The 13,664-nt window shown below is 46.9% G+C and overlaps 1 pseudogene; it reads right to left on the bottom strand.

Moving 5' to 3' along the window:
* Positions 1-68: 68 nt before the first annotated feature.
* Positions 69-13,461, bottom strand: LOC126071411 (KH domain-containing, RNA-binding, signal transduction-associated protein 3-like; annotated as a pseudogene).
* Positions 13,462-13,664: the final 203 nt, after the last annotated feature.

The raw sequence follows: 13,664 nt of genomic DNA, 5'->3' as shown, positions 1-13,664 counted from the left end.
TTGGCAAGAGAAAAAAAACCCAGATAAAATAACTAAATTCTATGGAAACATTTAAAATGAAAGGTGAGGCTTAAGTTAATGGATTAACATGTTTAATAAAGGTAATTTTTGTTTTAACAGTAGTTGATAAGGTTTTCTTCTCTGTTGATGACCTATTTTTTATATACGGACTGGGAATAACACAATTTTACATATTTTTTTTTCCTGCCCAGTCGATATTTCAACAAAGTTTCCATTGCATCCGTTCAAATTTTAAGCAGCTTGGTTTACTATGAGGGGGATTAGTTATAGAAAAAAATTACTTTGAACAGTATACAGGACTGGTACAGATGGGCTATTTCACAACATCGGACAGTAAAATCAGTATCTGCCATATGACCAGTCTCTGTAGACTCCCTAGGCGTCCTCACTGAAGGTGCCTCATATCTTGAGTTAATCTACTCCTCTTGCCCATAGGAATCTTAAATTTCCTCACCGAGTCCATGTCCATAAGCATAGTAATCAGCACAACTTTGGGCTGCAGTATTTTATCTGTTATTTTAGGAATCATAACTGTTCATCATAAGCAGTACCATATTCATCGTAGTCATATTCTGCATAGGTCTCTTGTGCGGGGGGTGGCAGTGAAGGTTTGCACCCAGTTTGGGGAACCCCTCTTGCTCTGGGAGTGAGAAGTCTTCTTTCCCAAAAAACTGGCCCTCAGGTGGTAAGGACTCCCCTGGCAGTTGTTCATTGTGGTGCGTGCACCAACTCTAATGGGCAGGCTGTGATTCCTCCCTGCCCCTGGTTATTGTTGGGGTTGGAACACCTCTTGTACCTAAGGGGGGTTTCCCTTGAACCACTGGAATGGACGCCCGCATTTTCTGAATCACCATTCAGATATGTAATTCCTGGAGCAGTGCCTGCCTGGATTCATGATTATAGTCAGGGATTAAGAAATTTTCATTTCTTCCAAAGCACTTTCCATCCGGGCATGTGCTTATGCTGGCAGGGTAAAAACATCAGTGAGAACATGGAGGTCATCATGTCCTCTGTGTCCTGAATGCCTGTTTGGAGAAGAACTGGTGTTTGCATCAACATTGGGAGAAAAGGACTTGGGGGCACCGATGAACCCGAGAGCAAAGAGACTGTTTCAGCCAATGAATAAATGAACTTTTGGTAGGTTCATGCCAAATTTGGGGCCAGAGACCTGGGACTGGAACAGTTTCTACTGTTTTTCTATACAGGTCTGCTACCTAGTTGGAAAGAGCCTATTTCAAATCATATATTTTTATTTGAGTGATAGAACTTTATAGTGTTGCCTGACATAAGCCTCCTAGGCAAGGCTTCGCACTGGGTGTCTTTTCTGCTTGTTAGCTTTGCCTTCCAAAGAGAACACTGCGCAAACCTATTTTACAACTGATTTTTTCCAAGTTATTCCAGAGACTTTCTGATTAAAGCTCAAAGAGGAGACATTGGTGGTTTAGTGGTCGAAGTCTCTCCTCCCATGAGGGAGATCCAGGTTCAATTCTGGCCAGTGCAGGGGTTTTTGTCCTCCACTCTTCTATGTGTCCAGTGCCTTCTCTGGTGGATTCTCCACTGCACAGACAAGTCAGGTCCTTTTAGGGTTCTGGCCTCCAGAAGCTGCAGGATACAAGAGGAAAGGGGGAATTATGCCCCCGGAGTTAGTGTCAGAGAAAAAGAGCTTAAGGAATTGGTCTAAACAGGGACTTCGCAGGGCTCCGGGGCCGGGAGCGATGCGCGTGCAGTGCAGGAACCACCTGAGGAGATCATCTCTTCAAAGATTGCAAGGGTGTCTGGTGCATGTCTGCAGTTTTTAATATTTGAAACCCAAACCATTTTTTGCTTTTACTAGTTAGTGTGGCAGATCCCTAGACTCACCTTTGATGATTACTTCCAGCTTTAGCCAGAGTTAATAATCTATGGAGGTGGTGAGAGAGGGTGGAATCACAACATCTCTCTGTAGAAAAAAATTGAGGAGGTCGCTGTGCATAAACCAGCTAAGAGGAATGAGTAAACAAGGGAAGGGTAAAAGAATGGAATTGGAAACTCAGGATGGCTGTGATAGGGATGATCTCTGGGTGCTTGTGAATCATTAATTACTAGGTTAAGAGCCAATCATGGTGTCTTAGTAATTTCATTCAACCCTTTGGGTGGCAATGTCCTTTGCGTTGAGAACCTAGAATTGCTTTACTTGCCCAGCTTCCAGTGGTCACCCTTCCTGCACTCCCCACAGACCATTACCTCCTTGCTTCTTTCAAAAGAGGAGCCTGCACACTAAAGGCTGAGTGACTCTGCCCAGCCAGTGGGCACCTTCAAAGCCCATCAGGCTCACGTCTTGAAGCGAGTTGCCCCGTCCTACCTGCCGCACCTCAGAACTGACTCAAAGATGCACTTTTGCCCATGTGGAGAGGTGGCAGAGGAAGCCAGGCAGTGGGCAAGGTTGACAACAGGAGACTGGAGAGGAGGTGCCCTGGCTGAGAAGGATGCCTAGCTAGCATCAAGACCTCCTTACTTCCAACATCAAAAAGGATTCAGACAGAGGTAGAGATGGCGTGGATGGAATGCACTTTGGATCAGGGCCTTAGCATGTGTTGTGGTTGGGCATGTAAACTGAACTCTGATCTTCCCCCTAAAACCTGCTGCTCCTGTGGTTTTCCCATCTTCATTGATGGCAGCTGCTGAGAATTCTCTTTGATGCTGGTCTTTTCTTCTGATTACACTTCCAATTAGTCAGAAATGTGTGATTTCTTTTCAGCCAAGTGTAGACATTGGACTACATGATCTCTCCCTCCCTGATTTCTGCATTCAGCCAAAGGACGCTCCTGATAGAAGCTGGGGAATCAGTTTACCTTGGGACCCTTTGGCTGGCTCAGACCTCAGGATTTGAGACCCTTAGTCTGGGATGATGGGTTTGGGCTGTTGTTTTACCTTTTCCTTGGCGCTAACATTCCCCCATGCAAGAGAGACATACACTGTTGTTGCCAGCCACCTTATTGGGGTGTTGGGACCAGACAAAGAAGAGAGCAGAGAAAAAAATCTCAGTTTCAGCTGTTCCAGAGTGTTGTGCCTATTGTTCAGAGTCCCCAGTCTGAGATGGTACAAGCTCGGGAAACTTGACCTCAGGTTTTGGCTGTTGACAAGTTTTTGTTAAAGTAGGCTGGTAATAGGGTGGATGAAAGAATGGTCTCTATCTTGCACGTCTGCCAAGACTACGTGTATGGGAATATTCTCTGCGGCATCGTTTTTGATAATAAAATAACAGAACCAGTTTATTTTTCAACAATTACATTGTGATACACAATTTTTAAAGAATGGGTTAGATAATAATAATTCAGATGATATTATGGATAAAAACTTATGAATCACTTTACTGAGCACTGAGGGCACCTCTTACATAAATTACCTAATTTAAAGCTCAGAACAGCCCCAGGATACATGTAACCTGGGGTGCAGGGAGGAAGGTTCCCACCACACTTAGGAAACTACCTGGATAGAATGAGGAAGAGGAAGCAGTGAGATGTTTGAAGCAACTGGAAAAACCGAGTAGGGAGGGCTTTCCCCTTCCCAGAAACTCCCAGCAATCCCAGGCTTTGGGGCTTCTTCTTCCTAGCAGATTCTGAAAAGGCCTTCCTGAGCGAAGGCCAGGCAGCATCTCCCCCACTTTGCGTCAGGCACACCCTGTGCCCTTTCTCCTGTGGATGTCTGCCACCCAGCCCAGAGGGGCTGTAAAGAGACCAGTAGTCTGAGGCAGCAGCCTGGGCGTAGAGTGACAGGAGAGGGAATATTTGGGCAGGACATTTCGAACAAGAAGGAGGGCTGACCATACACTTTACTCATGAAAAAAGAGCCAGTAAGACCAAGGAGCAGAGCCCCTTTCCCAGGTGAGGCTACAAGCAGAGGCCGACAGCTGCCCCTGAACCCAAGCCTTTGTGTTCCCACGCGAATGACTGAGGAGCGGGTGGCCCATTCCCATTTACCCTGCTTCCCACCACCAAAGCTACCAGAAGGAAACGCACGGCCCACTCCCCTCGGCCCCACACCGCCAGAGCTGCCTTTCCGTGGCAGGTGGGAGCAGAGTGTTCTGAGGGAGCAGGAGGCAGGCTGGCGAACCTGGGGCTTCTCAGGCAGAGGGTCAGGTGTGGCTCAGCGCGGAAGAAGTCCAGGCTGGTGAGCTGGCGAGCCGACCCATTGGCCTGTGTCCCAGCGTGGAGGCGACTGGTCCCCAAGGCAGGGGTGGGAGTCGCTGTATTGGGAAAGAGGGGAAGTGGGAGAGTAAGAGGAGAAAGAGGGAAGGGAAGAGAAAGAGCAAAGTGAGTGCCGGTGGTCTCCCCCTGACCAAAGTTGAAGCAGAGGCAAGCACTAGATGGGTGGTGGGTAAGGTGGGAATGGTGCTGGACAAACAGGCACCAAAACAAGTTTGAAGATCTTCCCCAGGTACCTATCTAGGTGTCAAGCTTTGAGTGAAACCAGCTATGGTCTGTGGGGAAAGCGTGAATGCATTTCTTAACTACCACCAACTTTGCCCTCGTGCTCTCCACATTTAAGGAATCGCTGGGGGCAGCTTGTCCGAAGCGCAATGGATGAGCCTCCCACTGGGAAAATGAGTGATCAGGGTATCTCCTCTGCCAGGTAAGTGTGGTCTCAGTTCCTGCTGGCACACAGCAGCCTCCTATCTCTTCACTGTAAAAATGATGATCCACCTGCCTGCAATGTGCTCTCAGAGAACTGATTCAAGCTCCAGCCCCCAAATGGAGCCCACAGCCCAGCCAACTACAGCACCTCGAAGCAGAAAGTCCCTACCATCAGCCACTGTGCCATCTCATCTACATACTTCCCAGGCGGGCTCAGGCCACTCCACCTCGCAGGCTGTCGCTCTCCTCTTGGGTTAAAATGGACACAAGACAGATTTGAACTCCCCTTGGGAGTACTGAATGGAAAACAGAAAACTCCTGTGGTGCCTGCTGGAGTCTATGGGGATTAAGGATCATAGCAGTGGTAAAGTTGTGGGACTTTACTGTAGTACCATGGTTGCCATACGCTGGTGTTTCTTTTGCTTATGGCACTGATAATAGTTTTCCATTTATGCATACTTCACCTGCTGCCTTTGCTGGATCAATGAACATCACCTTCCGGCACTGTCACATCTACATTTCATACATCCCTCTATGATCCCATCCAGTGCTCTCCTCCTGCCCACCCTTTTGTTTATCACCTCAGCCACCTCTTCCAAAAGCCTGGTGAGCAGTTAACTAGCAAACAGAGGTGAGGAGGCAGAGCTGATACACCCATATCTAGGGTAGGCACCAGGAACGAATTACCCAATGAGCAAGGTACACACAGGCTTATTTGTGTTTATTTACTACTCTGTAGTGCACAATTTCAGCCCATGCAAAATTGTGCACTGTAGAGTAGCAAGTAAACACAATTAAGGTCGTGAATACCTCACTTACTGTAAGCCCAGGCGTACCTTGCTTACTGGTAAGCACAACATCATGTCTTGGCTTGCCCTCTCCCTCAGCTATCCAGAATTCAGCTGGATCAGTGGCCCTGGAGCAGCTGAGGCAAAGAACATGGTCTTGGGTGTAGCCCAACAGGGGTTTGAATCTCTGTAGGGCTGTGTAAACCTGGTAAGAGGCCTAGTAGCTGTCTAAACTTAATTCTACCTGTGTCGATGTGAACATGAAGTAAGACTGGTGTATTACAAGAAGCTGTCCATCATTACTCGCACCCAATCTCTCCAGACACCTCACCTCCACTGACGATGGAGAACTGGGACTTGATGTGGATGCTCTTCTACTTCTGGTCCTTTGAGCACACCAGACCTCTGAGGATAAAAAGAGACTTCCTGCATGTGGAGTTGGAGAGAGTGCAAAAAGGATTCCCTGACCAGGAAGCATTCCCTGACCATGTTAGAAAGTCTGAATCCTAGCCACTAGATGTCCAGGTATGGACCAGTAAATTGAAATTTGCCTCCAAAACCAGAAAGTGCTGAGAGATGGAAGAATGAGGCAGGCAACTCCAGTGTGATGGCGAAGGAGTTTATTAGGGAGACTTACATATATGGTAGTCCTGGATGAAAAGAAGGACCAAAGCAGATCTCTGCACCCAGCAGTGGGGGGGGGGGGTTAGTGATTAGGGACAATAATGTCTATATGCCAGGGATGTTACATAAGGACTCCTCAGCAAGGTCACATAACAGGGCTTGGAAAGCAACAGTGAACTAATAAAAATTGTTAGGGCAGCTTGTTTGGCCTCGCAAAGCCTTCAGTCCACACCTCAAGGCTGGCTCTTACAATCTGGCATGTTCCCCCTCTTCTACAAAGTCCCTGAGGGCTGTGAGAGAAGGTGTCATTGTAGGGACAGACAGTGTTGCCATAGTTGGAGGCACAGACCCCGCAGCAGTATAGACAATAACAGCAGACAATCCCTACATCCAGGAAAAGACCAACACCCATCAAAATGTCATGCCAACTAGAGGGAAAAGAGGAAAACCAGGCAGCCAAAGCAGACCAGCCATCAGGTGTGTTCAAGGTAAAGACTCTCTCGGCTGCAACCAAGAGGTGTTGCAATCTTACCAACTTGCGGGTGATACTCTGAGTCCAGGAAGAGGTGATGTTGTGCCCCCCTCTCTTGTTGTCTTAGTTATTTAGTGCTGCTACAATAGAAATACCACAAGTGGATGGCTTTAAAAAACAGAAATTTTTTCTCTCACAGTTTAGGAGGCTGGAAGTCCAAATTCAGGGTGCCAGCTCCAGGGGAAAGCTTTCTGTTTCTGTCAGGTCTCGGGGAAGGGTCTTGTCATCAATCTTCCCCTGGCCTAGGAGCTCCTCAGAGCAGGGACCCCGAGTCCAAAGGACACACTTTGCTCCTGGTTCTGCTTTCTTGGGGAACCCTGGTGGCCTAGTGGTTAAGTGCTATATCTGCTAACCAAAGGGTCAGCAGTTCAAATCCGCCAGGTGCTCCTTGGAAACTCTATGGGGCAGTTCTACTCTGCCCTATAGGGTCACTATGAGTCAGAATCGACTTGATGGCACTGAGTTGTTTTTTTTTTTTTTCTGCTTTCTTGGTGGTGGGAGGTCCCCCTGTCTCTCTGCTTGCTTCTCTCTTTTATGTCTCAGAAGTGATTGACTCAAGATACAACTTCATTTTGTAGGTTGAGTCTTGTCTCATTAACATAACCACCTCTAATCCTGCCTCATTAACATTATAGAAGTAGGATTTATAACACATAGAAAAATCACATCAGATAACAAAATGGTGGACAATCACACCATACTGGGAATCGTGGCCTGACAAAGTTAACACAGATTTTTGGTGGACACAATTCGATCCATAACACCTGTTATGCCCCAGTTAGTTAAAGAAACTTTCATGCCCACTTCCCCTCCATGTCTCTCACTGGAGAAGGAGAGTAGTCCACAGACTCAGCAGCTGCTTTTGCTGTGAGCCCATTCTAGGAAGAGGGTTGGCAGCCCTGAAGGGAAGAAAGCAGAGTAGGCCATACCTATGGTTGGAAAGACAGGTGTTTAGTAGGTACCAAGTGGGGTAAACCTTCCCCTTCTATTAGAATCACACTGGTGGCTTCACCTCAGTTGGTGAGAACAGTGGCTGTTTGGGGCATTTTTCCTGGCTGAGTATAACATATGTACTGCCCTGGGGAGGTCATAAGCCGGGTTGTGAGTAAAGTCATCCATCTGGTGTATTCCAGAATAGGAGGCCCACTTCCGTCCCTTGTGGTATAGCTGTTGTTCCTTTTAATGTGAAGTGTGACTGCCAAGGCCCTCTGTGCAGTAGGATGGTGGGCTACCACCTTAGACCAATCAGTTCTCCTCCTCCAGAGGGATGAAGTAACCAATCCACACCAGTGCCAATAGATGGCTCCATTTCCTGGCACCAGGTCCTGGGGTGTCTAGAGGACCATGCTGTTATGTTCTAGCAACAACATTGGTGGATATGCTTCCAAGCCTGTGACATCACTTAGATCATTGCTGGAGGGTCACTTGGGGCTCCTAGTCTGGTATTCAGGGCTAAAGCCCTAGTGGGAGCCAACTTTGTCAACTTCATAGCCTCAGGCAGCACCTTGGTCCACCTTGCCAGGGAATCCTTGCCTGTAAGAGTTCATATTTGTTGTTTCGGGGCACTGTTCTTCCTTTCCACCAGGCCCACAGCCTGGGGTTGTAAGGCAGGTGATATGCCATTCTACCTCATTCTCAGCTGCCTAATCATGCACATTGTGACCTATAAAGTGTGTTCCCTGATCACTATCAACCCTTCCAGGTATTCCATACATAACTCTCAGTTTTCGTAACTGCTTTATTGTAGCAGCCTTGCTTGCTTGTTTATACAGGAACGCCTGTGTAAAGCCAGTGACAATGTGTACACCAATGAGAGCGTACTTTGCTCCTTCAATGGGGGGAAGGGGCCGTATATAATACACCTGCTAGTCCATCACTGGCTGTGTTCCCTTATGTATCTTCCAGGATCGTGTGGCAGACACCTTGGGCATTGACTTGAGCACACGAGCCAATTTTGTACAGCACCCACCAGATCACTATTCTTTACTGCTATGCCTGCCTCTTTGGCTATTTTCCAACCAACATGGGCACTATGGTGTCTGCTTTTCTGGTGAACTCAATGGGCAGCTTCCCCTTTGAGATACACCATTCTAACTTGTGCTATAGCATCCGCTTCTTGGTTTCACAGCAGGGAAAGAGGTGAATGGGCTGCTACATGAAAAAGAGGTGAGCATCTGGGGTCTAGGGGCAATTCCAGGTGTCCTGCCACAAGGCTTTCCCCACAGGACTTTACCCACTATTGTCCATTACTCATTATGCCGTTGGCCTACCCGCATAGTTAGCACACAGGCTCAACTGTCCCAACACAGGGTTAAGGGCTAGGGTTCGTGGGTGATGACCATTTGCATGGCCCTTAATTCAGCCCATTGACTGCTTTGCCCTGAATCAATTTCAAACCAAATATATCAGTGGAGGCTTACACAGCCACCACCATCCTCAATGGTGGCATACGCTTATTACCCCAATCCCAAGAGGCACACTTTTTGCCAGTCGATAAGAGTGGTCCCAAACACTGGGCCACATGGGGAATAAATGCTCTCCAATACCCCCAATCGTCAAAAATGAAATGGAACGCATAAACATCGATATCCTAGGTATTAGTGAGCTGAAATGGACTGGTATTGGCCATTTTTAATTGGACAGTCATATAGTCTACTATGCTGGGAATGATAGCTTGAAGAGGAATGGTGTTGCATTCATCATCAAAAAGAACACTTCAAGATCTATCCTGAAGTACAACCCAGTCAGTGATAGGATAATATCCATATGCCTACAAGGAAAACCAGTTAATATGACTATTATTCAAATTTACGCACCAACCACTAGGGCCAAAGATGAAGAAACAGAAGATTTTTATCAGCTGCTGCAGATAAGAGGTGGCATATGGTCAGAAACCGACGGTACTGAAGGAAGAAGTCTAAGCTGCTCTGAAGGCATTGGCGAAAAACAAGGCTCCAGGAATTGATGGAATATCAATTGAGATGTTTCAACAAACAGATGCAGTGCTGGAGGTGCTCACTCATCTATGCCAAGAAATATGGAAGACAGCCAATTGACTGGAGGAGATCCATATTTATGCCTATTCCCAAGAAGGTGATCCAAGCGAATGTGGAAATTATAGAACAATATCATTAATATCACATGCAAGCAAAATTCTGCTGAAGATCATTCAAAAACAGCTGCAGTAGTATATCGACAGGGAACTGCCAGAAATTCAGGCTGGTTTCAGAAAAGGACGTGGAACCAGGGATATCATTGCTGATGTCAGATGGATCCTGGCTGAAAGCAGAGAATACCAGAAGGATGTTTACCTGTGTTTTATTGACTATGCAAAGGCATTCGACTGTGTGGATCATAACAAACCATGGATAACATTGTGAAGAATGGGAATCCCAGAACACTTAATTGTGCTCATGAGGAAGCTTTACATAGATCAAAAGGCAGTTGTTCGGACAGAACAAGGGGACACTGCATGGTTTAAAGTCAGGAAAGGTGTGTGTCAGGGTTGTATTCTTTCACCATACCTATTCAATCTGTATGCTGAACAAATAATCTGAGAAGCTGGGCTATAAGAAGAAGAATGGGGGATCAGGATTGGAGGAAGACTCATTAACAACCTGCGTTATGCAGATGACACAACATTGGTTGCTGAAAGTGAAGAGGACTTGAAGCACTTACTAATGAAGATCAAAGACCACAGCCTTCAGTATGGATTACACCTCAACATAAAGAAAACAAAAATCCTCACAACTGGACCAATGAGCAACATCATGATAAACAGAGAAAAGGTTGAAGTTGTCAAGGATTTCATTTTACTTGGGTGCACAATCAACAGCCATGGAAGCAGCAGTCAAGAAATCAAAAGATGCATTGCATTGGGCAACTCTGCTGCAAAGGCATCTTCAAAGTGTTGAAGTGCAAAGATGTCACCTTGAAGACTAAGGTGCACCTGACCCAAGCCATGGTATTTTCAATCACATCATATGCATGTGAAAGCTGGACAATGAATAAGACCGAAGAAGAATTGATGCCTTTGAATTGTGGTGTTGGGGAAGAATATTGAATATACCATGGACTGCCAAAAGAACGAATGAATCTGTCTTAGAAGAAGTACAACCAGAATGCTCCTCAGAAGCAAGGATGGCGAGACTGCCTTTTACATACTTTGGACATGTTGTCAGGAGGATTCATTCCCTGGAGAAGGACATCATGCTTGGCAGAGTACAAGGTCAGCTGAAAAGAGGAAGACCCTCAATGAGGTGGATTGACACAGTGGCTGCAACAATGAGCTCAAGCAAAACAAGAATTTTAAGGATGGCTCAGGACCAGGCAGTGTTTCGTTCTGTTGTGCATAGTGTCACTGTGAGTCAGAACTGACTCGATGGCAAGGAACAGCAACAACAACAATACCCCAAAAGACCCACGAAGGCCTGCGCTTCCTTTGGCATCCCAGGGGTAGGGTAAGCTTGTATTTTATTGACTATGGCTTCAGGCAATACACTGGTCTTACCCAACCAGACAACCCCTAGGAATTTTACCAACATACCCCACCCCTGCACCTTGTGTACATTTACAGCCCATCCTCTCCCCTGTAGATAATGATTAGGGCATCTAGACACTCCTGTGGAGCCCTAATGGCACAGTGATTAAGAGATTGGCTGCTAACCAAAAGGTTGGCAGTTTGAATCCACCAGCCACTCCTTGGAAACCCTACAGGACAGTTCCACTCTGTCCTACAGGGTCCCTGTGAGTCAGAATCAGCTTGATGGCAACGGGTTTGGTTTTGGTTTAGACACTCCTGTAACAGAGTATCATCATCAGCAGTTGACATGATGTCATCAACGTAATGAAACCAGTGGAGAGTATCAGGGAAGGGGAAAAGACTAGATCTCTAGCAACCATACCTTGGCAAATAGTGGGACTATGTAGATATCCTTGGAGTAGAACTTGGAATGTCCATCATTACCCCTCCCAGGTGAAGGCAAACTGGTCTTGGGCAAATGGGGCTATAGGGATGTTAAAGAATGCATTGGCCAGATCTAACACAGGATGATACACGCCCAGGTCTCTACTAACGGTTCCCAACAATGAAGTTATGTTCGGGGCTGCAGCATAGGAGGGATCACCTTGTTAAGTTTCCTGTTGTCCACAGTCATATTCCAGGACCCATCCGGTTTCTTCACAGGCCACACAGGGCTATTAGAAGCACTGTGGACTTCCTGGATGATACCCACTCTTTTCAATTCCAAAATTGTTTCATTAATTTCCTTATGTCCTGTGGGGATCTTATATTACTTGATGTTTACCACTCTTCGTGGTAGGGGCTCTGGTTACCATGTGTCTTAGTCATCTAGTGCTGCCATAACAGAAATACCGTAAGTGGATGGCTTTAACAAAGAGAAATTTATTTCCTCACAGTGAAGTAGGCTAAAAGTCCAAATTCATGGCGTTGGCTCTGGAGGAAGGTCCTTGTCCTCAATATTCCGCTGTCCGAGGAGCTTCTCAGGTGCAGGGACCCCAGGTCCAAAGGATACTCTCTGCTTCTGGTGCTGCACTGTTGGTGGTATGAGGTCCCCAACTCTCTGCTTGCTTCCCTTTTATCTCTTGAGAGATAAAAGGTGGTGAAGGCCACACCCCAGGGAAACTCTTTTTACCTTGGGTGTTTACCTCTCTTACCTTGACCTGAGTGTGGGTGGTGTTACAATCCCACCCTGATCCTTTTAACACAAAATTACAATCACAAAATGGAGGACAACCACTCAATACTGGGAAGCATGGCCTAGCCAAATTGATACACACATTTTTGAGGGGGACATAATTCAATCCATGACACCATGCCATATCCCCCCTCAGGACTGCCTTTGCCACCATCACAGTCAGAATTCTCCCACAGACATGGTCAAATCAGTCCCGTAGGAAATATAAGCTTGATACAAGTTAGAGGGAGTATATCCTATTTGTAATTTCAGAAGCATCTGGCATATGCAGATTGACTTTCTGCCGTACCCACAATTGCCAAGGAGGGGTCCTTGAAACTGCTCAGGGTGTCCAGAGATAAGGATGCAGCCTGCCCTCACCTGCTGCTTGTTTTTTCTTCACCACTGTATGGTGACCTCTACATGGGTCCTCCAATCCCCCTGTAGGGCCCTGACCTGTGAGTGACCTCGGCCCCACTCATAGCCCTGAGGGATAGAAGGGGTCCACTCAGTGGCAATGGGCACTTCCCTTGGAGGGGCAGTAGGACCCAGAGGGTGATATTGGTGCTCTGGTTTCAAATTCCTCCTAAGGCTAACTGCATTTGATTGCTTATCTATCTTGTCCTCTGCTGTTCTGGCAACCACTAGGTCCACCCACATCTGCCTTGGGGTTACTTTCAAACCATCTCACAGGTTTCTCAGTCTTTTCCCTCTTCCCACAGCTCACACCAGCTTCTCTCTAGCCTTCTCAGTTTCACCCAAATTAGCTACAGCTGGTCCCACCTGGGAACCCCTCCCCCACCCCACCTCCCTGGTGCCATAGTGGTTAAGAGCTATGGCTGCTAACCAAAAGGCCAGCAGTTCAAATCTACCAGGTTCTCCTTGGAAACTCTGTGAAGGCAGCTCTACTCTGTCCTATAGGGTTGCTATGAGTCAGAATCGACTTGACAGCAATGGGTATGGCTGGTCCCACCTGGCACACTGTCTGGCCCACTAAGGGAGTACCAAAGGCCACCAGCCATGCTGTACCAGGAAGGCTTAGCTGTCGTCAGGACTCTAGTTTTCATTTCTGTAGTAAAAAGTTCATTGTCTGCCCCCCAGAAGTGATTGGCATAAATGGTGTGGCGCATACCTAACTCCTGAATTAGCTGCTGTAACTCCTCTAAAGAAGACCATTTCACAACCATGGTGGGAGGATCCACCTCGTTCCGCCACACCCTTCCACAGCACAAGATGAGGGAGTGTATGCCCTTTGTGCTCTGAGCTGCATATTAATGCTGTTGGAGGGCGGTGGGTGGGTGGTTATACTGCTCATTTTCTCTGCCTTGGCTTCATTTAAAGAGACACTGTCTCCCTTGATATCCCAAAGATGTAGTAACCAAGTTGCAAT

This window comes from Elephas maximus, chromosome 3 (assembly GCF_024166365.1).
Source record: "Elephas maximus indicus isolate mEleMax1 chromosome 3, mEleMax1 primary haplotype, whole genome shotgun sequence".
In the NCBI taxonomy this organism is placed as follows: domain Eukaryota; kingdom Metazoa; phylum Chordata; class Mammalia; order Proboscidea; family Elephantidae; genus Elephas; species Elephas maximus.
This window is presented reverse-complemented; position numbering and strand designations above follow the sequence as displayed.